At 35.8% G+C, this 23,755-nt stretch overlaps 1 protein-coding gene and 1 pseudogene across 7 annotated transcripts in view; both read right to left on the bottom strand.

Moving 5' to 3' along the window:
- The window catches only part of CNOT4 (CCR4-NOT transcription complex subunit 4), a 127,513-nt gene that overhangs the window by 79,239 nt on the left and 24,519 nt on the right, over nt 1-23,755 (bottom strand). The window lies entirely within an intron of this gene.
- LOC107544431 (insulin-like growth factor-binding protein 3 receptor pseudogene) lies at nt 666-1,715 on the bottom strand (annotated as a pseudogene).

Below are 23,755 nucleotides of genomic sequence, written 5' to 3'. Positions count from 1 at the left end.
GGGAATACTAGAAGAAGAAAGAAGAAAAAATATTTAAAGAAATATTGGCTGTATAAAAATTAACTATAGCTGCATAAAACATATGAATCTCACTCATAAACATGATGTTGAACAAAGGAAACAAGAATAATAACATAATTGTGGTCATATAAATTTCGACGGATAAAATAAAACTATACTTTAGGGATGCAAAGAAAATGACACACATCAGGACAGTGAACGCCTTTGGGTGAAAGGGAGAGGGTTACAAAACAAAAGTGCACTGTGGGTCGAGGGTACTCTGAGGCACTTGAAATGTTCTATTTTTTTCTTTTTAAATTTTTTCCAAAGCATTGCCATGACCAAAACCACCTGACTCTCTCAACTAGCTGAAATTATTGATTTTATTTCATGGGCATATGGTGGCAAAGCTGGGATCAAACCCAGGTGTTTTCCAAAATCAAGGTCCAATCGTGGGAATAGCTGCAGTAACCCATGCCTATGACAACCTGTACCCCAAACTAAGAGTCAGTAGGGAAAGTCCCCCAAACCTCCCAAACCAGTCCACTCTAAAATTTCCACCTCAATCCAATTCCTAATAAATACACTGGGCAACACTGGACAAAAAAAATCTTCTTATTTCCCCCCACATTCTAGCTTTCCACTCAGAACCCAGCCTTGGTTCGCTTCCAACTCAGAACCAAGGCCTAAGAAGTTGATTCACACCTGGAGAAAAAGAAAATTAAAAAGCAGGGGAAGTTCTAGAATGGCTGCAGAATTGAGGAAAGAGCAGAGGAAGTGAAAACTAGAGATTGGTACAGGAACTCATCTCAACTGGGATGGCCTCAGGACCGTGAGGTCTCTCTCCTTCACCAGCGGCCCCCATGGCCTGCAGTGTCAAGTCATAGCATCTTAGCCTGGCATCATGCTGGCTCATTTTCTGTGTCAAGCAGATGGTTGCAGCAGTCAGTCCTAGCACTGAGAACAAGGCCACTGTCCTCAGGGCTGGGTTCTAGACCAGTAGGATTCTTGGCATGGGTAGAGCAAAGAGCAGTAAAAAAGCAGAAAAGGTGACAAAAGAGAAGCAGGAAGGAGACCAAAACCAGCAGCCTGGAGCCACACAGAACTAGTTCCTCCAAGGTGAACAACTTGGTGAGCGCAAGGCCTTCTTTGCTCCAGACACAGATACAATCCTTAGCCATACTAGGGTTCAGGGTGGCATTTCTTGCTCCCTCCTTTGAGCAGGATATGGTTGGCTGGCTGGCTGGCTGGCTGGCTGGAGCGCCTGAGGGCAGGAGTCCTGGAGCAGCACTAAAATACAGGTAGATTCCTGAGGTCCTTTCTGTGGTCACCCTGGCTGTAATGAGGGCCAGCTCTCCTGCAGAAGATCCTTTCAATCCCATCTGACTACCCAGGACCTCAGGTTGGAAAGTCTGGGTCTTGTTCCTGTCTGGACCATCTCTGAAGTTCAAGGTGTTCAGCAAGCCAACAACGTGGGACCCACACCACTTCCCTGTGACTGGGACAGTCACAGGGCACAGGGTCAGCTGGCCAAAAGGTCTCAAGAAGGAGACCCTGAGGGATGTCATGGCTGTGCAGGCCAGTCCTGTGAGTGAGGAGGAAGCCACCAAGGCCCAGGCCAGAAAGGCCAAGCAGCAGCAGGATCAAAGTGGCACAGACCAGAGGTAGGTGGTGGGCCAGAGATGCAGACTGTGCTCTGCCTGGCAACTGCTCATGGAGAGCAGAGGGGTCTGGACCTTCACGGAAAGCCTCCATGGAGAGACCCACCCCAATCCCGAGACGAAGGGGCAAGGCCTGTGCTCCCCCCTCCTAAACTCCCCCCCCCAAAGGGGATTCCCACGTGCAGTGAAATGTTCTATTTTTAATCTGGGATGTGGTTACAAAGATGTATGCTTCATAATCAAACTATGTTTTACATGTAAGCATTTTATATGTTTTCTAAACATACACTTCTTACTTTTTTCAAAGTCTTAAAAAAAAAAAAAAAAGCTGCAAATTTCCCAAAATGGTTAAAATAATCCCCAGACCCATAAGGCACATGTACCCAAGATCAACAAACCCACAAGACACAAGAGAGTAAAAGTGCAGAACACTAGAGGCAACAAGAATCTTAACAGCAGATAATGGAAAAGGACCCTTCAACGCAGTGGAATGGTAATTAGAATTACAGCAGACTTCTCAATGGCAACAACTGAAGCCAGAAAAAGACATAGGTTCAAGATACTGAGGGAAAATTACTGTCTACCTACAAATTGTGCTCCCAGAAAACAGTAACTCAATGACAGTAAAATCACAAAATGGCATTTTTTGTGATAATTGAGGTTTTCACAAAAACTGGATTTTAGATAATATTAAGGAATTATTGTTAAATATGATACAAGTATTGGGTTTATTTTTTTTAAAGCTCTTCTACAGGAGATACATTTTGAAGTATTTACAGACTTCATGATATGGTATTTCAGCAGGAAAGGAAGCACAGAATGGGGAAGAGATCAAGCTACAATAGCAAAGTGTCTATAACTGAGCGATGGAAATAATTGGGTTTTGTTGTACTATTTGGCCTATTTTCACACATGCTTAAAAATTTCCGTGATAAAATTTTAAAATAATTGATAAAATCATGAAGCTAAGTTAAAAATTAAAACAACTAAACAAAAACAGAGCCTGTTTACCAGTAAAACACCTCCACCAAAAGAATCTGTGAAAACGTTCTTCAGAAAGAAGGGAAATGATCTCAGAAGGACAGTCAGATTAAAGAAGAGATGGTGAGGAAAGAATATGGTAAAAATGGATACAAACTGAATCACATATTTCTATGTAAAATAATATAATTTGCTGGATTTAACAAGAATAAAATAAAATGTTAGACAATGACAACATATAAGCTGGGAGACGAGTTATGTAGGATAAATTGCTATAAGGTCCAACTTTCAGAGCAACATGAATGATTAACTTTCAAGAGTAACCACAGATTCCCTATTATCTACCAATTAAACTTCCCTTAACTTCCTTAGCAAAATGGTTGCACATTTTAATGAGAAGGCATATACGAACAGTTCCAGCACTGTTTGTAATAGCAAGAAATCGGAAGCTTGCTGGAAATAGGAAAAGACAAAATTATGGGGGTAACAACAAAATGAGATACTATATAGCAGTTTAAAAGACTAGGATGAATCTGTACAAACATACTGAATGAAAACAGCTAATTGCAGGTACTGTGTAACAATTTTTACATAAAAAAGAAACCATATGTACAAATGTAATTATATACATGAAACCAGAGGAAGTTATAAACAAGCTGGTAATAGTGGTTATATCTACAAAAACAATGAAGGAAAAAATGGGATGAACTGGAAACCTGAGCCTTGCCTATTGTTACACATTTCTTCTATAAAGGCAAATTAATTTTCAAAAATAACTTTTTAAGGATATTAAACCTTGAATCCACTGAGTGCAAACATTGTATTGATTATGTTCAACACTGCCATCATAGGAATGTATATAGCAAATCACAGGTTCTCACAACTGGGGGAAGAAATACATAGAAGACTGATTCAAAGGAGATATACCAAAACAGCAGTTTTTCACTTAGTAGGGCAGCTATGAGTAGTTTTTTCCTATTATTTTTCAATTTTTAGAAAATGAACATTTACATTTGTAATGTGAAAAACTTTTAAATTAGTTAAAAATCAAGTACAATAAAAAAATAAGAGAATAAAGTGATGAGATGAAGAAATTTTTGAATGTATAATTAGAGAATCTGCATCATCCTGTTTCCTATTAGTTCATGCTCCCTCAGAAGAAGGCTAGGAGTTTAAAAAGTTAAAGGCAAAGCGTGATAGTGTTATTAATAAGATAAAATCAAATTGCACAAAATCAAAGCAGAAGCTAATTAGTGTGCTAATTAGTTCTTTACAGTACTTGTACAAGTTGTCAACAGGAGTTGCCTACGTCAATGTGTTTTCAATTCAGGGGCAAAAAAACAAAACACAGAAAAACCCACATCTAATAGCGGGAAAAGCACATGAGAAAAAGGTATGCCTATTTTAAAGTTTTTAAGGACTCATCCAGAGATCTATTTGAAACAAATGCATCCAGGCATCAAAAGCTAAAACCCTACTGGTCACTCTGGACTTAAAAATCAGTCCTTTTAGAGATGCTTCTGTACATTACTTTACAATATACCAGTAATAACAGGTAAGATAGAAAAAAATTAATCCAAAGAGAAATAATAAACTGAAATGCAAAGGACAATCTCATCCTCACAGTATTAAATATATATATACACACACACACACATATGGTTATCAGCATGGTTAAGAGTGATCTCCCCTTTAGAAACCCAAATCTGTCGCCCAGTCACTTAGATCCTATAATCTCGTAAATTCTGATCCCAGATCACATGCCGCCAATCAAATGCTCCTCCTCCACCAAGAGATCAGTTCCAATTCATCTATCCCTAAGTTCTTTTATCCTATTTTAGTCTTTACACTTCATGGCAAGCACTGAGTAATAAGGAAGGCAATCCTTCCCATTTTCTGGCTAAGTGAACACACTTCAGAATTCTCTGTTACAAGTATAACTAGTTTATTCCCATCGACTAGTCTCAAGCAGAAAATGTTAAGCTAACTGTATTTCTGTGGAAAGTCTCAAGGAGAATGTATGTGTCCAAATGTTTTAAACAATAAAACATTTTATAAATAAAAGGCCACTGATACATGACATTAGCTCCATTATAACAGTTAAACACGTAAGTCATCACCCACCTACTAAAAAAGAATTATGGGGGGGGGGGCTTTAAACCTATATAGCAATGCAAACCTATTCAACCAACTCAAAGGCTGTGTCTCCACTGTGCTTTATTATTAATCTTTAAATTGCACGTAAGTATACTCTGTATACACACTTTAAAATAAAAGTCCATGATTGACTGCAAGTGAAGCAATTTAGAAAAAGCATATTCATTGTTAGCAGCCAAAATAGTCTGTTAAAATAATTATATATTTCAAATGACTTCATGGAATTTAAACCTATAGGTTAAAAAAATGTCTAAAATATATGTACATGCAAAGTCTGAGGAAATGAAGGATATTCTTTTTTTCATCTTCACCTGAGGATATTTTTTCCACTGCTTTTCAGAGAGAGGGGAGGGGGAGAGGGAACCATCAAAGAGAGAGACACATCGATTGGTTGCCTCCCACACACGCCCTGACCGGGACCAGGGGATCAAGCCTGCAACCGAGACACATGTCCCCAGACGGAATAGAACCCTTCAGTCCGCAGGCCAACACTCTAACCACCAAGCAAAATGGCCATGGCCAGGGCATGAAGGATATTCTGTTTACTTCACTGTGGAATGGAAAATATGTTAACGAAACAAGAGGTTCTAAACTAGGGCCCAACCAATATTTCTTGTAAAGGGCTATAACTAAATATTTTACACATTGTGGGCTATACAGACTTGCAATTACTCAACTCTGATGCTCAAATGCAAAGGTACTTATGACAATACATAAATAAATGTATGGCTATTCCAATAAAACTTAATATACTTTGAAATTTGAATTTCCTTTAATTTTCTCATATCACAAAATATTCCTCTTCTTTTTATTATTTTTCAACCACTCCAAAATGTAAAAACCATTCCCTCAGGCCTTACAAAGAAAAGTAGTAAAACTTCTGTTCTAAACTAACATAGAAACCTCACAAATTTGAGCTTGAGTCTAAGTGCCAGACTTCTTTCGAATCTATTTCTCTTACCTTTCTCCCTGAGGAGATCTTTTAGTATTATATTAGGCAAACAGTTTCTCTCTACTCTAAGCATTTACTTTTACTGGCCCTGCTGAGTTGGCCCTAGCTTGCTATGAGAAACTACTAGCACTATTTTAGGATATAAAAAATTATTTCTGTATCTTCATACTCTAATATAAAATTTCACAGATTTGAAGTAAACTGTGGACACAGGTCTGTTTTCCAATTAAACAAAATTTAGGAAGTACAGTACCTGAGAAATACTTAGCCGCTATATGACAACTACAATAAAACCAACACCATTCTAAATAATACATGTTGAAGTATTAAGTAAAACTGTCCCCAGCGATGTTAATCAACACTTATTAAACATTTACAAAATGTTCCTGATGTTGGAGGCCTCAGTAAACTTCTAAATAATCATACTATTTGTATATAAAAATAAAAAGAGGAAATTACCTCCAAGTTTAGAATTGGGTAGTTTCAAAAGAAAAAAATCGGAAGTACCAAAAGGAGTAATAATAAAAATGAAATATGAGTAATGATAAATACAAAAGCAGAGAAAGTGAGATAAAACAATTAGTAGAGTCTAAGTTAAGTTTTAACAAGAAAGGAGAATAAGCCAAATAAAAAGAAAGAAAGGAGAATAAGCCAATGGTATACTAATGAGTTTGGTGTAACAAAGAAAGTAGCTAGGTTTAATTAAAGAGAAAACAGTTTACAGAAACAATGGTGGTGAGGGATGGAAGCAGAGGGGAATAAAAAAGAAAGTGATCAAAATGAAACATTAAAATATTTAGCCCCATTTAGTTAACCAGTTACAATCCCCACATCATTTCTGCAATTTAGTTATAGTCCTATATAGAAGTATGCAACATTACCTTCTATTATAATTATGTAAAAACTACTGTGTATCTATTAATGGGGCAGGCCTTTAAGAATCAGCCTGGACATACTAATAATGTGTTTGTATAATACGCTTTAGAAAACTATAAATTATGTTACTACACTTGTAACATGTAAAAGTGTCTAAGCTTTGATAGTGGCAAGAACTTCAGAATTTATTTCACCAATATTTTGGGACTAGGCAAATTATAGTAAATTATAGCACCTGTAGTACTTCTAGAAACTTTAATGTACAAAATAGAAATTTTTAAAAAGAAAAAATCCTGTTTTAAAGCAATAGGAGTGTACAAAAATACATTAACCAAGCAATCTACATCAAACTAAGAACCACAGAAGAACTAGCCTGGAGTGTTTGAGTAACAACCCAGACTACAGCTTACTAGGTGGAAAAAAAATGTGCTCAAGTAGCAAAATTAGATTTATAAGATTATAACTCCTAAACAAAGACTAATAAATAAATTATTAATAAATTAATTAATTAATTAGCCTTAGAGTAAGAAACAAGGATAAGTATATAGTGCTCTGAACTTAGTAGGTGCTTAATAACTGTAGAGAAGGATGAGAGAGACAAAGGAGGGCTGGGGGAGAGGGACGAATAAGAGGGAACGAGGTCATAAGCTTAATACCAAAATCTGAGTTAAAAAAACCCACATTTCATTCACATGAAAATATAAATAGCCCTGGCCGGGAATCTCAGTTGTTTAGAACATTGTCCTGACACACCAAGATTGCAAGTTCTATCCCCAATCATAGCACATACAAAAATCAACCAAAGAATGTATTAAAAAATGGAACAACAAATCAATGTTTCTCATTCTCTTTCCCTTAAAATAAAAAATAAAATATAAAAATCCTAAATATAATATTAGCAAAACCAAATTCAACAATAGTAAACTAAGTAGAGTTTTCCCAGAAGTACAAGGACTTCATAATAGAAAATTGTTTATCAACTCAAAAGTTTGGAACAAAAAGCTGTCCATCTCAAGAAATACTAAAAAGTCACTTAATAAAACCCAATATCTTGTCCTTAATAAACCAGGCATAAAAAGATTATCCTATATAACATGATATTGGATGTCTGACCCAATGATGGAACATTAAAGGAACTCCCACTAAAATCAGGAGCAATACTGGATGCTACCATCATTATTATTAGCATTATTCCCAAAGTTACTGACAATGCTAAAAAAAGTAACAATTGATGAAACGGACTTTATCAAAATTAAAGCCTTCTCCACGTCAAAAGACACCATCAATGAAGTAAAATGGCAAGCTACACGCTGCAAGAAAACATTCACAGCACATGTATCTGACAAATAATTAATATCCAAACTACATAAAGAACCCCTAATATCAATAATAAAAGGCAATATAATTTACATAAATGGCCAATAAGCACTTAATGTGTTCATCACCACTGGTCACCAGGGAAAAGCAAATTAAAACTACATTGAGACATCACTACACAATCACCAGAATAGCTATAATCAGTAAGCCTAACAATATAAAGTGTCAGTGAGGACAGGAAGAAACTAGAACTGACATATTTTGATTAGAGTATAAAATGGGACAACTACTTTTGGAAATTAGCAGTTTCTAATCAAGTTAAATACATGTACCCAAAAACCCAGGAGTTCGTCTCCTAGATATACACCCAAGTGCAATGAGTGCATATGCCTACACAAAGATTTGCACAAGAATGTTCGCAGCAGCATTATTCACAGTTGCCTCCCCACACTCCTGAAGAAAGGGGAACGATTCAAAAGCCCATCAACAGCAGAGTGGGTAAATACAGCTATATTCACACAATGGAACTACTTCACGGCAGAAAGAAACTAATACAAATGGCTATTTTGATAAATCTTAAAAATATTGTCATTATGTTGAGAGCAAGGAGCCAAACACAAAAGAGTACATACGATTCTACTATAGTCTGAGAACAGGCGAAGCTAAGCAAAAGTCAGAATAGTTACCTCCTAGTGGGGGCAAGTAGTACTGGCTGGAAAGGGGCACAAATGAACTATCTTGAGTGATGAAAATGTTCCATATCTTGATCTAGGCACTGCAGAGAAGTGTGTATACATAGGTAAATGATCAACATTTTACTTTATATGTTGTATTCAATAATATACTGTGGAAAGGAAAAGAAGGAAAGGAAGATAAAGAAAAAAGGAAAGGGAAGGAAAAAATGCCACTTTAATTTAAATTTTACGGTCTAAGTCAAAATTCTATCTCCAAAAGTGACACCAACAAATGATTTGTGGAAAACCCTATTCCCTATGATACATGATACTTCAAGTTGTTAGTAATTTACCTTAAAATTGTATTATATTCTTTGAACAGCCCAATGAAATGTCATTATTACATGCTCAGCCTATTGAATGTCTAAGGATAATACATTAAGAGGATTTTTGACAGCAGTTGTTTCCTTTCATTTGTCCAAAGACTTCTAAGTTTCAAGAATATCCATACTTCTAATACTATTTTACATATTAATATTTCTTCTCTTTGTGACTTAAAACTCTATTTCAAATATAATTTTTGTAACAAAAGGTAAATTTAATTTCACTGTAAAATAATTAACAATTATAAGAAAGCAACAATTAGCCCGGCCGGGTGTGGCTCAGCGGTTGAGTGTTGACCTAGGATTCAGGCGATCGGGGTTCGATTCCCGGGCAGGGCACATGCCCGGGTTGCGGGCTCGATCCCCAGTCGGGGGTGTGCGGGAGGCGGCCGATCAATGACTCTCTCATCATTGATGTTTCTATCTCTCCCTCTCCTTTCCTCTCTCTGAAATCAATAAAGATATATTTAAAAAAAAAAAGAAAAAGAAAAAGAAAAAAAAAAAAAAAGCAACAATTAGAAAAAAAATGCAACCCACAATCCCATATTCTAATATACAAAGTTTTGTGAACCCATACAGACATCAATTACATATTATAAGTGTTTGGTTTAAAGGGGGGGATTACCTGGACAGTGGTTGAGGATCGACCTAGGATCCAGGAGATCATAGTTTGATTCCCAGTGAGGGCACATGCCCAGGTTTTCAGGCTCAATCCCCAGTAGGGGGCATGCAAGAGGCAGCCAATCAATGATTCTCATCATTGATGTTTTTATCCCTTTCCCGCCTCTCTTCCTCTCTCTGAAATCAATATATATTTTTTAAAAGGGGGGATCATGCTGCACACTTGTGGAATCTGCCCTCCCACACACACTTAATGCAATTAAAACTTTTCCTATGCATAAACCATGGGTGATGACTCACTGCATAATATTCCATTACACATCTGTCCTGTAGTTCATTTAACCAGTTCCGTTACTAAAAAATTTTTCAAAATTTTTACCACTGTAAGCAAAATTGTAACAAACATTCCAACCATGTTGATCTTCTTCATTTATATTACTTTTACTTATAACTCTGAATGGCTTGAAATGGTTCTATGTGATCATTTAGCACCTTCCCTCATTCTGATCAGAGACAACAAAGTTTTTCTTCAAAGGACAGATAGTACATATTTTAGGCTTTGAGGGCCACATACAATCATATAATTTTTGTTTTGTTTTTACCTTTTAAGAATATAAAAAGCATTCTTAGCTCACGGACCTTATAAAAACAGCCCATGAATGGAAGGATTTAGTCTGCAGGCTATAGTTGGCTGACCCCTGATTTAGATCACGTTCTACAAAAACCCCTGAGGACAAAAAGTTACCCTAGAATTCTAGGTGGCTGGTGCCAGTCACCATATTTTATTAGACAGTTGTATAATAAGTTTAATTTTTATTTATTTTTAAGGAAACAATTTATTTTCATATGATTTCTTCGAACTTCCATAAGACCGCCCAACCCTTATCCTGACTAGATTATTAAATTTTTTCACTTAAATTTTAAAATTATATAAAAACTAGTGTGAAAAAGGCATGAACAATTTTAAAGGTGCTTATGAGAATAAGTAGTTTTGCTAAGGTTTTTCACAACTTTTATCAAATATTCAGAACATACTCTTTGAAAGGCTACTGCCAACAAACGCAGTACTCCCAACTCCAGCTACACAATGATTTATAGCTACAGGAGTCAACATCATCATTTAATTGATTCCATCTTACTCCACAGCCTGTCCTGGCTCTACCAATGAAATCTTTAGAAATAGTAGGTGGAGTAAATATAATAAAGGTGGTATTTTAATGTAACTATGTCTTTTCTTACCAATGTGGGATTTCAGTAAAATATTTTAAGAATTTCAGCAAATCTTAAGATCTAAACAATAAGGATAAGACCAGTGACATTTCAAAGAATTTTTAAAAGAAAGAATATCTGTCTTATCAGTATATTCACTTTACATTTTATGTTCCTTTGGGGGAAAAAATTACTAAGCAAACAATGCTTGAAAAAGGATAAAGGAAAAAGTTTTTAAAAACGAGAAAACACATTCTACAGGTGCAGGCTGGAAATTAATGGAAAGAGAATTCAACAACTTCACAACTGCCAGCTTTGGTAGAGCCTGGGGTGCTTCTAAAATCTGCTGTTTTTGGTTCCTTTGGTTTCTAGTGCCTGGTGCTGGAACATCAGAACCAGCATGAAAAGTTACAAAACATAACTAACCTACTTGGTTTGACCCTGTCTCCCTAGGCCCAGCCTCCCTATTTTGGTCTATACAATAGGTCTCCTCTACAGTCCTCCCATTGTCACTCTAAGGGAAAGAGGAGGGGGGAGAGAAGGAAAGGAGAGATGGAGTAAGAAAAGACTGTAGTTACAACCACATGTCACTAAGACAAAGACTTAAGACTCACAGGAAACTTCACTCTGACCCTTTTGCAAAATACTTTCGGCCAACATAGATTCTGACAGATTTTCTTACTAATGAAGACCTTCAAACATGCAAATATTGAGAGCACATTCTCTATTTCAATTAGACCTGATATTGGAAAGGGTCAGAAAATATAAGGTATTAAAGCAGAAGATCTAGGTTACAGTTCCAATTCTTACCATTACTACTTTTGAGAAGTTTGTCCAGTTGCTGACTTTCTATGGACATTAAATCTCTAATGTCTCTTCTGACTCTAGAATTCTAAAAATGCAAAGTGATTCCATTAAACCTTCTTTGGTTAAGCACAAAGTATTTTAAAGAGATTAAATAACATGAGAGCCAATGATAGGAATAAAATAAAATGTTACTTAGGAAACATGCAATGATAATCAACATTTTATGATGCCAAAATTTAAGAAAACTAAGTTTTAATAAAGCTGAATGTTTTGATATCTAATGTTAGCAAATGGCTCTTAATTTTTGTGTTATAAATTAATAGCTAGGAAAATCTAAAGAGAAGTTACTGCATCTAGAGGCCCAAGGCTTCTGGGCCCTGGCAACAGGGCTGGCATGGACCCACTCAAGGTCACGCCAGCCAACCCTTGGCACAAAGGGTCCCTCAGCAGGTGCACAGGGAATGGGCCATTCGAAAAATTAAGCCCAAACAGCCAAACTGTCATAAGTAGAGAACCCAGATAGACTGGCCAGAAATCCAAAAAAAGACTTAGAGGTGCCCCAAATTGCCTGCCCATTTGGCCAGGCACATCCCACCCAGTGCTACACTGGCCTCACCGGAATGCACACTCTGAAGTCATCTGCTTTATACTCCTGTGTCCCCCAGTGAGCAGCTCTTTGTGGGTCATCAGCCATCCGGGCCGCGGCTCCACAATGTCCTCCCGACATCCCTGGTTGTGGCTGTCCATATCTCATTTCTTTCCCAAGTCCTCCCCGCAAACAATCTTTAGTGGGACCCCTCACAGGTCGTCCCTCCCTGTGCCATTGCCTAAAGACCCTCCCAGGCTCAGAACACCCAGAGTCACCCTGCTGTTATCCCAGCCAATCTCACAGTGGCCCTGTTCACCTCTACTCAAGCCCTTTAATATGCGGTCTCTGGCAAAACCCATTGTCTGGGTTTTGTCTTTAACCTTCAAAGCTTGCAATCACAATAAAGTATTCAAATGTAAAAAAAGAATAGTTACTGCATAAAAAAGTTTTCCTAAGGTATAACACAGTTTGAAGCTTTATTAATTTGGATTGGAAGAGAGTCTGAATTAGTAGATACTTCTTTGTGTATACACTATATCTCATATATAGTACATAGTATATTTTATTGAAGCACTAAATCATCAAAGATGATTTGGAAACAGCTTGGCTATTAAAGGAAGTTTTTAATAAATCTGGTTTATTTTCTAAGCTGCTGATCAATTAATTTTAAATAAAAGGATTGGACTTGATTAGGTAAACCAAGAGTTCTGTATAAGTAAATAAAACCAGATGAAAAATATAGAAAGCTTCCTAAAACTCACCTGAGGAAAACTGTAAGTTTAAAAATTATTTTTAAAAAGTGTGTATATTTGGCCCCGGTTACTGCGGCTCAGTTAGTTGAAGCATCATTATCCAGTGCACCAAAAAGGGTGGCAGGTTTAATTCCCAGTCAGGGCACATACCCAGATTGGGGTTTCGATCTCTGGTTAGGGCGCATAAGACAGGCAGCCCATCGATGTTTCTCTGTCACACTGGTGTTTCTCCCTCTCCCTTCCTCTCTGTAAAGTCAATAAAAAAAAAAATTTAAGTGTGTATATTTGTGTGCATGTACAAAATTTCCAAAGTATATGTGCCATACTGACCAGAGAAGTTAGTTATCTAAGTAATCCAAATGGCAGTGGGTTCAATGAAGAGGGACTTTTGCTTTATCTATACAGTTTGAATTTTTCCAAAAATGCATTATTTGTATAACTAAAAGTAATTTTAAGAACAAATTTAAATATACATATACTTAAAAATAAGTCCTATTACTATAACACAAAGACCAACAGTTGAGGCAGGTTTATATACTATTATTTAAATATCTAGAAAAAGAGATTAATGACAAGAAATAAATTCAGATTTATTTTTTTAAGGAACTTAATAGGCTAGATATTTAGGCCAAACTCTTACTCCTTCCTTAAACACTTTTCCATTTCTAGAACTGAGCCTTTCAATTTTTAGTAATGTTTATTTTCTTTTTCACCATCTGTGAATTTTCCAGAGAACTGAAGTTCATTACTTTTGAAACAGCAAATCCTATTAGGCACCTACTATGTGTTAGATATAGTACTAGGCATAGTACTAAACATTGATGATGATGATGATGTTTGATGTTTGGGGGAGAAAAATTAATGACTAATAAATTTACTATATACTCAATAACCTTTACTCTATTTACACAGGCAAATTTCAAGTTCTTCCAGATTTAAAAATAAATCAGCTATGTTCTAAACAAAGCTGTGCAAACTACTGTGCAACTCTGCCTGTACTCTACGCTGCTACTACTTTCCCCATCATCACTGTGAGTCAACATTTTTTAAAGAGGTAAAAGTGCTGGGAAGTCTGAATGTTAAAGGCAAATATAGGTAAGGAAAGACTCAAAGGCAAAAAATATATATGAATTCTGGTGCTTTCATTGAGTTATGCAGCACACTATTTTCTCATTTCCTTTACATACAGTGGTGCCTCGGTTTTTTAATGCAATCCATTCCAGAAGACCATTCAAGTTCTGAAACGTTCAAAAACAGAGGGATCAACAGCCGACAGCTAAGCCTCAGGATCTTGCACTCAGCGGAAGCTGTGTGGCATGTTCGACTTCCGAGGTGTGTTCGAAACCCGAAGCATTTACTTCCAGGTTTACAGCGTTCGCAAACCGAAATGCTCAACAGAGACGTTAAAAAACCAAGGTACCACTGTAATTTAAAATCATTTGTTAGCTTGTCCAGTGTGGCTCAGTGGTTGAGCATCGATCCATAAACCAAGAGATCACCGGTTTGGTTCATTTCCCAGTCAGGGCATATGCCCGGGTTGCAGGCTCAATCTCCAGTAGGGGACATGCAGAAAGCAATCAGCTGATGTTTCTCTCTCATAGATGTTTCTCTCTCTCTCTCTCTCCTTTTCCCTTCCTCTCTCTGAAATCAATAAAAAACACTTTTAAAAAATCATATGAGCTTAGAAAAATAAAGTTGTTACAGATTACTTGATGTATATACATTAAGATTATACTTTGTGCACTTAATTTGTAGACTGAAAGCAAAGGAATAATGTATTTTCCCCATTCTCGAGCAAACCAGAAAAAAACTCTACTATAAATTTTCCCTAAGATTTTATTTATTCTTTCCCTGAACTCTGATTTGTAATAAACATTGGTGTATTTTCTACTTTCTCCATACAGCAAAGTAGTATGTAGGTCACTGTATATGACAGTCACTTAATACTCCATGCCTTACTCCTAATATCACACCTTTCTCACCTTTTTAAATTTACCCTCCACCCAGAGAAAGCTGCTGAGACAGAAACAAGACACAGGACCAAGGCCTGAGTGACTCCAACCTAGAAACCGACAGAAGGGGGAGGAAAAGGGTGCATAAGAAGAGCAAACGACACTCGAGAGAGGTACAAGAAAAAAGAGCATATTCTGGCAGGATAAACTGGGTGTTTGCAAAGGGAAGAGAAGGAGGTTTCAAGAATGACTCCCAATATGACTCCCAGGGATGCCCAAGAACATTCGTCAAAATATGTACTGAGTATTTACTATGTACAAGGCACTTTTCTAGGTATGGGGATCACTTGAATAAACATATTTAGAGTTCAGAGACGAAATGTAAATTTTTAACAGAGACACATTTTGTATTCAAATCTCTGAGACTGAATGATACTGCCTGGCTTTTCTTATTTATGTAACCCAAAATATTCTCCTTTTGTTAAAGCCAGTTTGGGTCAAGTTTTATGTCCCTTGCAACAAAATAGACCTCTTCACTGGATCTTCGTTCTTTGGCCTCACCTTTAATCTCCTCTTCAAAAAGCAGTCAGAGTAAAATTGTGTATTTGATGAGTTTACTCTCTTAAACCCTTCCAGGGCTTTATGTTGCACTTGAGATAAAATCTTTCTTAGTATGACCTACTAGGTCATTCATGGTATGACCTTAGGGCCATCTCTCACTCCATCTATCACAATGTTCTAAACACTGGCCTTGAGAAAATAGTTTTTAAGCACACATTTAGTATATAACCTAGCAATTCCACTTCTATATATTAATCCAAGAAAAATGAAAACATATGTCCACAGAAGAGTTTATACATAAATGATAATAAGTAGCTTTATTCATAATAACCAAAATGTCCATCAACATGTGAATGGATAAATGGACTGTGGTATATTCATTCAATGGAATACTACAATGCTACTCAACAATAAAAAGGAACTGCTGATAGATATAAAATGGACAATTCTCATAAGTTATGCTAAGTACAAGAAGCCAGTCACAAAATTATCCCAGTTATGTAAAATTCCATTAACAGCCGAACTACGCTGTCGTAACAGAATAAGAACAGAGACTGACTCTGGAAGACAGATATTGAGCAGAAAGGGAATTTTCTGGAGTGATTGGAATATTATATATACATTGATAGAGGTGAGTTATACAGGTGGATGTTTGTCAAAACTTAATTGAACACTCACTTAAGATTAATATGTCATTGTTTATAAGTTAAACCTCAAATTGTTTGAATATCATTTTTAAATCCATAAATAAAATATCAGCTCACCATGCCTATAGAGTCCTTACAGTTAAGCCTACTCAATTAGAATTTGGTTCCACTGTTCAGCTGATGGTGAAGGCTCGGAGGGAAGCAAAGCACCAATGGGAGGGTGGAGGGAAGGAGAGAGGAAAGTCTTCTAGTACATGCCCTAGAAGTCTAAATCCTAAAACACTCAAGACAATAATCCTATATTACAAGTAAATCTTTAGTTAGTGGACCTGGAATAGAGAGAGGCGATTCAGGTTGACAATAAGTCACCATGCATGCAAAAACAAAATGACACCAAACTACTAAAAAAAGTTAACATTTGAAAGAAACTTTTGTTATGTCTTTATAAGACACCTATTTTGTAAAACTCAAGCTTTCTCAAAAAAATTATTAAACTACAGAATGTTTTATAATTATTATTATGAGAGTTGTGACACATGCCTAGAAGCAGCACCTTGGCAACTAGTACTAAAACTGTAACTACCTACGAAAGGATCATTATGTTAAAGACTAATTTTTTTTTTTTATTAAACACATCTTTATTGATTTCAGAGAGAGGAAAGGAGAGGGAGAGAGAGGGATAGAAACATCAATGATGAGAGAGTCATTGATAAGCTGCAGCCCACAACCCGGGCATGAGCCCTGACCGGGAATCAAACCCCGATCTCCTGGATCCCGGGTTGACCCTCAACCGCTGAGCCACGCCCGGCCAGGCTAAAGCCTATTTATTTTTTATTTTTTATTTTTATTTTTTAGGTTTAATTCTTTCTTGTTTTTGTTGTTTTGTTTTTTAACTTTTTATAATTTTTATTTTTGTTTAAAGTATTACAGATGTCCCTTTTTCTCCCCAATGACCCCTTTCCCCCCCTCCCCATTCCTTCCCCCTCCCCAGTCACTGTCCCCACCATTGTCCGTGTCCTTGGGTTGTGCATATATGCATATAAATTCTTTGGTTACTCTCTCCCCCTCCACCCCTCTACCCCCCTCCATCCCTCTGACATTTCATCAGTCTCAACTATGCTTCCATGTCATTGAATCTATTCTGCTCGTCAGTTTATTAAGTTCTTTAGATTCCTGGAGAATATTATGCTAAGTGAAATAAGCCAGGCAGCGAAAGAAAAATATCACATGATCTCACTTATACGTGGAATCTAAAGACTAATTTTAAAGGGATCTGATAAAATTGTTTTTGAGGAAGCAAAATCATTGAGAGCTAAGCAAATTTAAAGGTAGAAAATAGCCCGGAAAGTAAATTATTGATCATTCTTTTCCTTCTCTGTACTCCATTTATTCAGTTCCTGAGTACACAATGACTTGTATTGCTCCTAACTGTATGACTTTATATATGATAATTTTTATCACTCAGCTAGCCTATATGCTAGTGCCTTAAAGGCAGTGTCCCTATACCTACCAAGGTTGGAAGGCACACTTACTAGCCAAACAAGATCTTGCTACATATTGTATTAAATGTTCCTCACTACAAGCAGGTGATAGCAGTAAGCAACTCACAGCACTTAAGCAACACTTCCAAAACAGTTCAAAAAGATGATTGGCACCAAAATAAATGAAAGAGAAAAAAACACAACTTTTAAGTATGCTCCTCACAAACTATAAAAAACTCTAAACAAAATAAGAGTCAGAAATCTTTTAAAAGATGCAATTACAATTTCTTATCTTATTGATATTTTTAAAAAAGAGTGATGAACCTGCTTTAGAACCAAGTTTTAATAAAATTGTTCGCTTGGAGGTTTGAATACAAGTTGTAAAAGTGTCAAAAATGGGAAAGTACATAAAAATATTCACTTGACCTATCAAGTGTTCCTTGTTTTCTAACAAATGAACTGATGAAATGCTTAATTTAAAAGATTATTTTAGGGAGAGGTGGAGGGAGTCAATGGGGGAAAAAAGGTAATATATTCAACAATAAAGATAAATTTAAAAAAATAAAAGATTATTTTGAAAGATTTCTAAATTTACCTTTGTTAAATTATTTACAATTTAAAACTATATTTAAAAATAGTAGCCCGGCCAGCATGGCTCAGCGGTTGAACATCAGGGTTTGATTCTTGGTCAGGGCACATGCACGGGTTGCGGGCTTGGTCTCCAGTGGGGGTCGTGCAGGAGGCAGCTGATCAATGACTCTATCATCATTGATGTTTCTATCTCTCTCTCTCCCCTTCTCTCTCTGAAATCAATAAAGACATATTTTTAAAACTAAAATAAAATAAAAACAGTAAGGAAAAGTGGGGCTATACTATTTTGGCTGACTAAAACAAGAATAAACAAGAGAAACTATTAAAACATAACAAAAATAGTTTTTATTCACTCCCCTGCAAAATATATTGTGGCATTACTAACTTGGCAAAGAAATAAACAGTGAGTTTTTTAATTGACTGAACTGAGCAGACATACAGAGAGATTTAAGCACAGCGACTGACTAACTGCAGGATAAAAGTAGCAGATTATTCTATTTAGAGGCTAGGGGGGGACATAACAAAAGGATTCCTCTTTTCCAAGAGTACAATAGTACTCTATGGCTTTTCTTCCAGGGATACTCTATTTCATTATGCTAATAACCAATCTTAATTTTTAAATAGCTTTTCATTCAAAACATTAATGTAGTAGTGAATAGAAGGTAGCATAACCAAAAGCTCTGGTTAAGAGTTAACATTTTCTGACCCTGCTTCTGATTTGCTGTTCCTATTAAATTTCAACACAAAGCAAATGAAAATGTAAATTAAAGTAACTCCAAGGAGACCATTTTACTCCTAGTTAGCTGAGTAAACATTTTAAAATAGTGATATACCTAACTCTAAAGCAAAATATTGAAAACTGAGATGCTTATACTCTGCTGATGGCATGATAAATTGGTTTGATTCTTTTGAAAATCAATGCAATGCAAAATCCATAATGATGGTACTATCCTCTGCTCTAATAACTTCATGATTAGAAATACAGCTTAGGCAAATAATTCAACTAAAAGCAATTTAAGGTATTTCAACTTGCCTAGCACTTGAGAGTGCAGTTAATACAATTTAGCAGTCAATTTAAACAAGCTGAGGTCTGGATTAAGTCAGTATGAAGATCTGTATTTCCAACACCCAAATTGCCTTGCTGTATTCCACAGATACGTTATCTATGTGATAGAACAACCAATAACAACTACAGAAAAAATTTTTAGCAAAGATATGGATAAGTCACATGCAAACAGAATATTTCATTTTAAAATCTCATCACTGGAACAGGAGGCCTCCAAAATAAAAGAGGCCAACCAGTACTTTTACGGTGAAGACAACCGAAAAACCAAAGAATTAAAAGAATTTTGAGACTCACTGAATGTGACATTAGAGTTAGCAGTCTTATAACATCCAAAAGAAATGCTTACACTTTTCCCACAGATTAGCCAAAAAATAAAACATCAGTCTTTTTTCCAACTCATAAGAATATGAAGGAACAGTTAATCAACAAAATTGGTAGACCATGACTAAAACTGCACATGGTAAAATATGCTATTGTCTAAAAACTGAAGAGTCAACTCTTCTAAACAAAATTTCAGTGTACTATATGTAGAGAAACTGAATTTGGTAGAAGTTCAAATAAGAACTAATAAATACCAAAGCTATAATCTGCAAACATAATTAAAAACAAAATCTAATAAAATTAAATGTTCATTCTAGATGTAAAAGAAAACATATTGGTCCTAGTTAAAATAATGAGTAAAAAAATACTGGAAAAAGTAAGTCCGAAAAAGTTTAATGTTATGATGTGGATAACTAACCAATAAACTTAAATGATTTAACGTAGTTTCCACAGAAGATAATCTCATTAAAATTCATCAATGTTGGCATGGCTGATTAAAATGTTTCTATTCCCAATATCCTTAGAGGATCAATACATCTACTAGGTGAAAATGATACTCAGTTAAACAGGAAAACTGATACTCAGTTAAACAGGAAAACTACTGCTGTTGCCAGTGTGCTCAGTGGTTAGAGCGTCGCCAGCATGCAAAGGGTCTCAGGTTTGATTCCTGATCAAGGGCATGTACCTGGGTTGCAGGTTCGATCCCCAGTCCTGGTTGGGGCACATGAGGGAGGCAATCAATCAATCAATATCTCTCTCTTACATCCGTGTTCCCCCTCCTCACCCCACTTCCACTCTCCTCTCCCACACACACACACACAAAAAATCAATGGAAAAAATGTCCTTGGGTGAGGATTAACAAAAAACAAACAAAAAAAGGTAAACTATTGCTCTACGTAGATCTTCAAAAACTGAGAAATACCCAATGTCTAATGGGGGAAAGTTTTCCTACCCAAGGAGGCCATCACCTATCACCTTCGAACCATTAGGTAGTTTTCAAAGTGACAGATATAAACCCATGAGGAAAAAAGAGACTACATACCCAATCCACAAGGTCAGCCATCAACCCAGGCAATCAATCTGGTAATATACACACTGCCTTCCCAACAGAAACATAATGAAATATTATGACCACTAAAATGATGTTTATAAGCTATGTCATCATCATATTTTAGAAAGTATGGTAGTGTATATGACAACTAGAAAACACTAATAATGTTACTGAAGTAAATAAAGTAATACCAAAAAAATGTAAGAGGAGGTCCAAGATGACAGCAGCATAGGAGGACACTGAATTCGCCCCCTCCCATGAGCAAACTCAAATATACACATATAGAGAGAGCAGTTACTTTTGTGAGACAAATAATTAATACTTATTCTTCTTAAACTATTTCAAAAAATGTCATCCCAATATGTCAGGATTGCGGGTTAGATCCCTGGTCAGGGCAAAGATAGGAATCAACCAATGAATGCATAAATAAATAGGACAACAAATCAATGTTTCTCTCTCTCTCCCGCAAAATCAATTTTTAAAAATTTTAATAACATATAAAAAAAGAGAAGAAGAAAAAAAACCCTCATTCTACAAAGCCAGCATTACCCTAATACCAAAACCATACAAAGACATTACAAAAAAAGAAAATTGCCGGCCAATACTCTTGAACATAGATGAAAAAATCCTCAGCAAAATATTAGCAAATCAGATTCAACAATATATCAAAAGGATTATACACCACGACCAAGTGGGATTAATCCTAGGGGTGCAAGAATGATTCAACATATGTAAATCAATCAACTTGATACATCACATTAACAAAATAAAGCATAAAACCATATGATTATCTCAATAGATACAGAAAGAGTATCTGACAAAATTCAGCATCCTTCTATGATAAAAACTCTCAACCAACTGAATAGAGAAGGAACATATCTCAAAAAATAAATGCTATTTATGACAAACTGACAACTAATTTCATACTCAATGACGCAAAATGGAAAGAAAAAAGACAAGGATGTTTATCACCACTTCTATTCAAGATAGTATTGGAAGTCCTAGCCACAGCAATCAGACAAGAAAAAGAAATAAAAGGCACCTGAGTCTGAAGGAAGAAGTAAAACTCTCATTATTTACAGATGACATGATACTACATATAAAACCCTAAAGACACCACCAAAAAACTGTTCAAATAAACAAAGTCAGTAAAGTTGCAGGATACAGAATCAATATATACAAAAATCTGTATCATTTCTATAAACCAATAACAATTATTGAAAGGAGAAATCAAGAAGATAATCCCATTTACAATTAATTTCAAAAAGCATAAAATACCTAGAAACAAATTTAACCAAAGATGTGAAACACCTATATTATGAAAACTATAACACACTTTAGAAAGAAACTGAACAAGATACAAATAAATGGAAAGATATACCTTACTCATGGACTGGAAGAATTAGTAAAGTTAAAATGTCCTTCTTACCTAAAGCAACATAGAGATTCAAAAAAGACCCTAAATAGACAAAGAAATCTTGAAAAAGAACAAAGTGGGAGGTATCAACCCCCTAATATAAAATATACTATAAAGCTACAAAACTCAAAACTCAAAACTGTAGTGCTTGCATGAAAACAGATATATAGATCAATAGAATAGAATTGAGAACCCAAAAATAAATCCACACTTACACAGTCAATTAATCTACATCAAAGTAGAGAAGGAAATACAATGGGGATAAATACAGTCTCTTCGAAAAAAATGGGTCTGGGAAAACTGAACAGATATATGCATTAAAAAAGGTGTTGGAAACTTTCTTTCACCATATACAAAAATATACTCAAAATGTATTAAAGACTTAAATGTAAGACCTAAAACCATAAAACTCTCAGAAGAAAACATAAGCAGTAAACTCTTTGACATCACTCTCAGTAAAATTTTTATTTTCTCTTCTCGGACAAAGAAAATAAAAGAAAAATAAACAGGACTACAACAAACCAAAATTTTTGCACAGCAAAGGAAATCACCAACAAAACAAAAAGATAATCTACTGAATGGAAGATGATATTCACCAATGATACATTTGGTAAGGGGCTAATATCCAAAATGTATCAGGAACTCATACAATTTAACACCAAAAACACAGACAATTCAATTAAAAAATTGGCAGAGAACCTGAATAGACATTTCTCCACAGAGGATATAAAGATGGTCAAGAGACACATGAAAAGGTGCTCTATGTCACTTATCATCAGGAAAGTGCAAATCAAAACCACAAAGAGATAACATCTCACACCTGTCAGAATGGCTATCATCAATAAGTCAACAAACAACAAGTATTGGTGAGGATGTGGAAAAAAAGGGAGCCCTTGTACACTGTTGTTAGGATTGTAAATTGGTGCAGTCACTATGGAAACCAATATGGAGATTCCTCAAAAAATTAAAAATAGAATTGCCATATGATCCAGCAATTCCACTCTGAATATTTATCCGAAGAAAACAAAAACACTATCAAAAAGACATATACACCCCTATACATTGCAGCATTACTAGTAATAGCCAAGATATGAAAGCAACCCTAGATGTTTATCAATAGATAAATGAATAAAGATGATGTTGCATGGATATACAGGATGGGGCAAAAGTAGGTATATAGTTGTTCATATGACAAGTACAATAATTAATAAATAATATTACAAGAATAAACTGTTTAGCCTGGCTGGTGTGGCTCAGTGGTTGATCATCAACCCATGAACCAAGAGGTCCCCGGTTCAATTCCCAGTCAGGGCACATGCCCGGGGTTGTGGGCTCAATCCCCAGTAGGGGCCATGCAGGAGGCAGCCAATCGATGTTTTTCTCTCATTAATGTTTCTCTCTCTCTCCCTCTCCCTTCCTCTCTCTCTAAAATCAATAAAGGGAAAAAGAATAAACTGTTTCATGTACTCACAACTGTAAACCACCTGCTTTTGCCCCACCCTGTACATATGTGTATATGTATATATACACACACATACAATGGAATATTATTCATAAAAAAAAAAAGAAATCTTGCCATCTGCCTCAATGTGGATGTGCCTAGAAGGTATTAATGATAAGTAAAATAAGTCAGAGAAAGACAAATATTGTATGATTTCACTTATATGTGGGATCTAAAAAAAAACAAAA

Source organism: Miniopterus natalensis, chromosome 10 (assembly GCF_054644295.1).
Source record: "Miniopterus natalensis isolate mMinNat1 chromosome 10, mMinNat1.hap1, whole genome shotgun sequence".
Lineage (NCBI taxonomy): Eukaryota > Metazoa > Chordata > Mammalia > Chiroptera > Miniopteridae > Miniopterus > Miniopterus natalensis.
The sequence above is the reverse complement of the archived record's forward strand: the minus strand, read 5'-3'. Positions and strand labels throughout refer to the sequence as shown.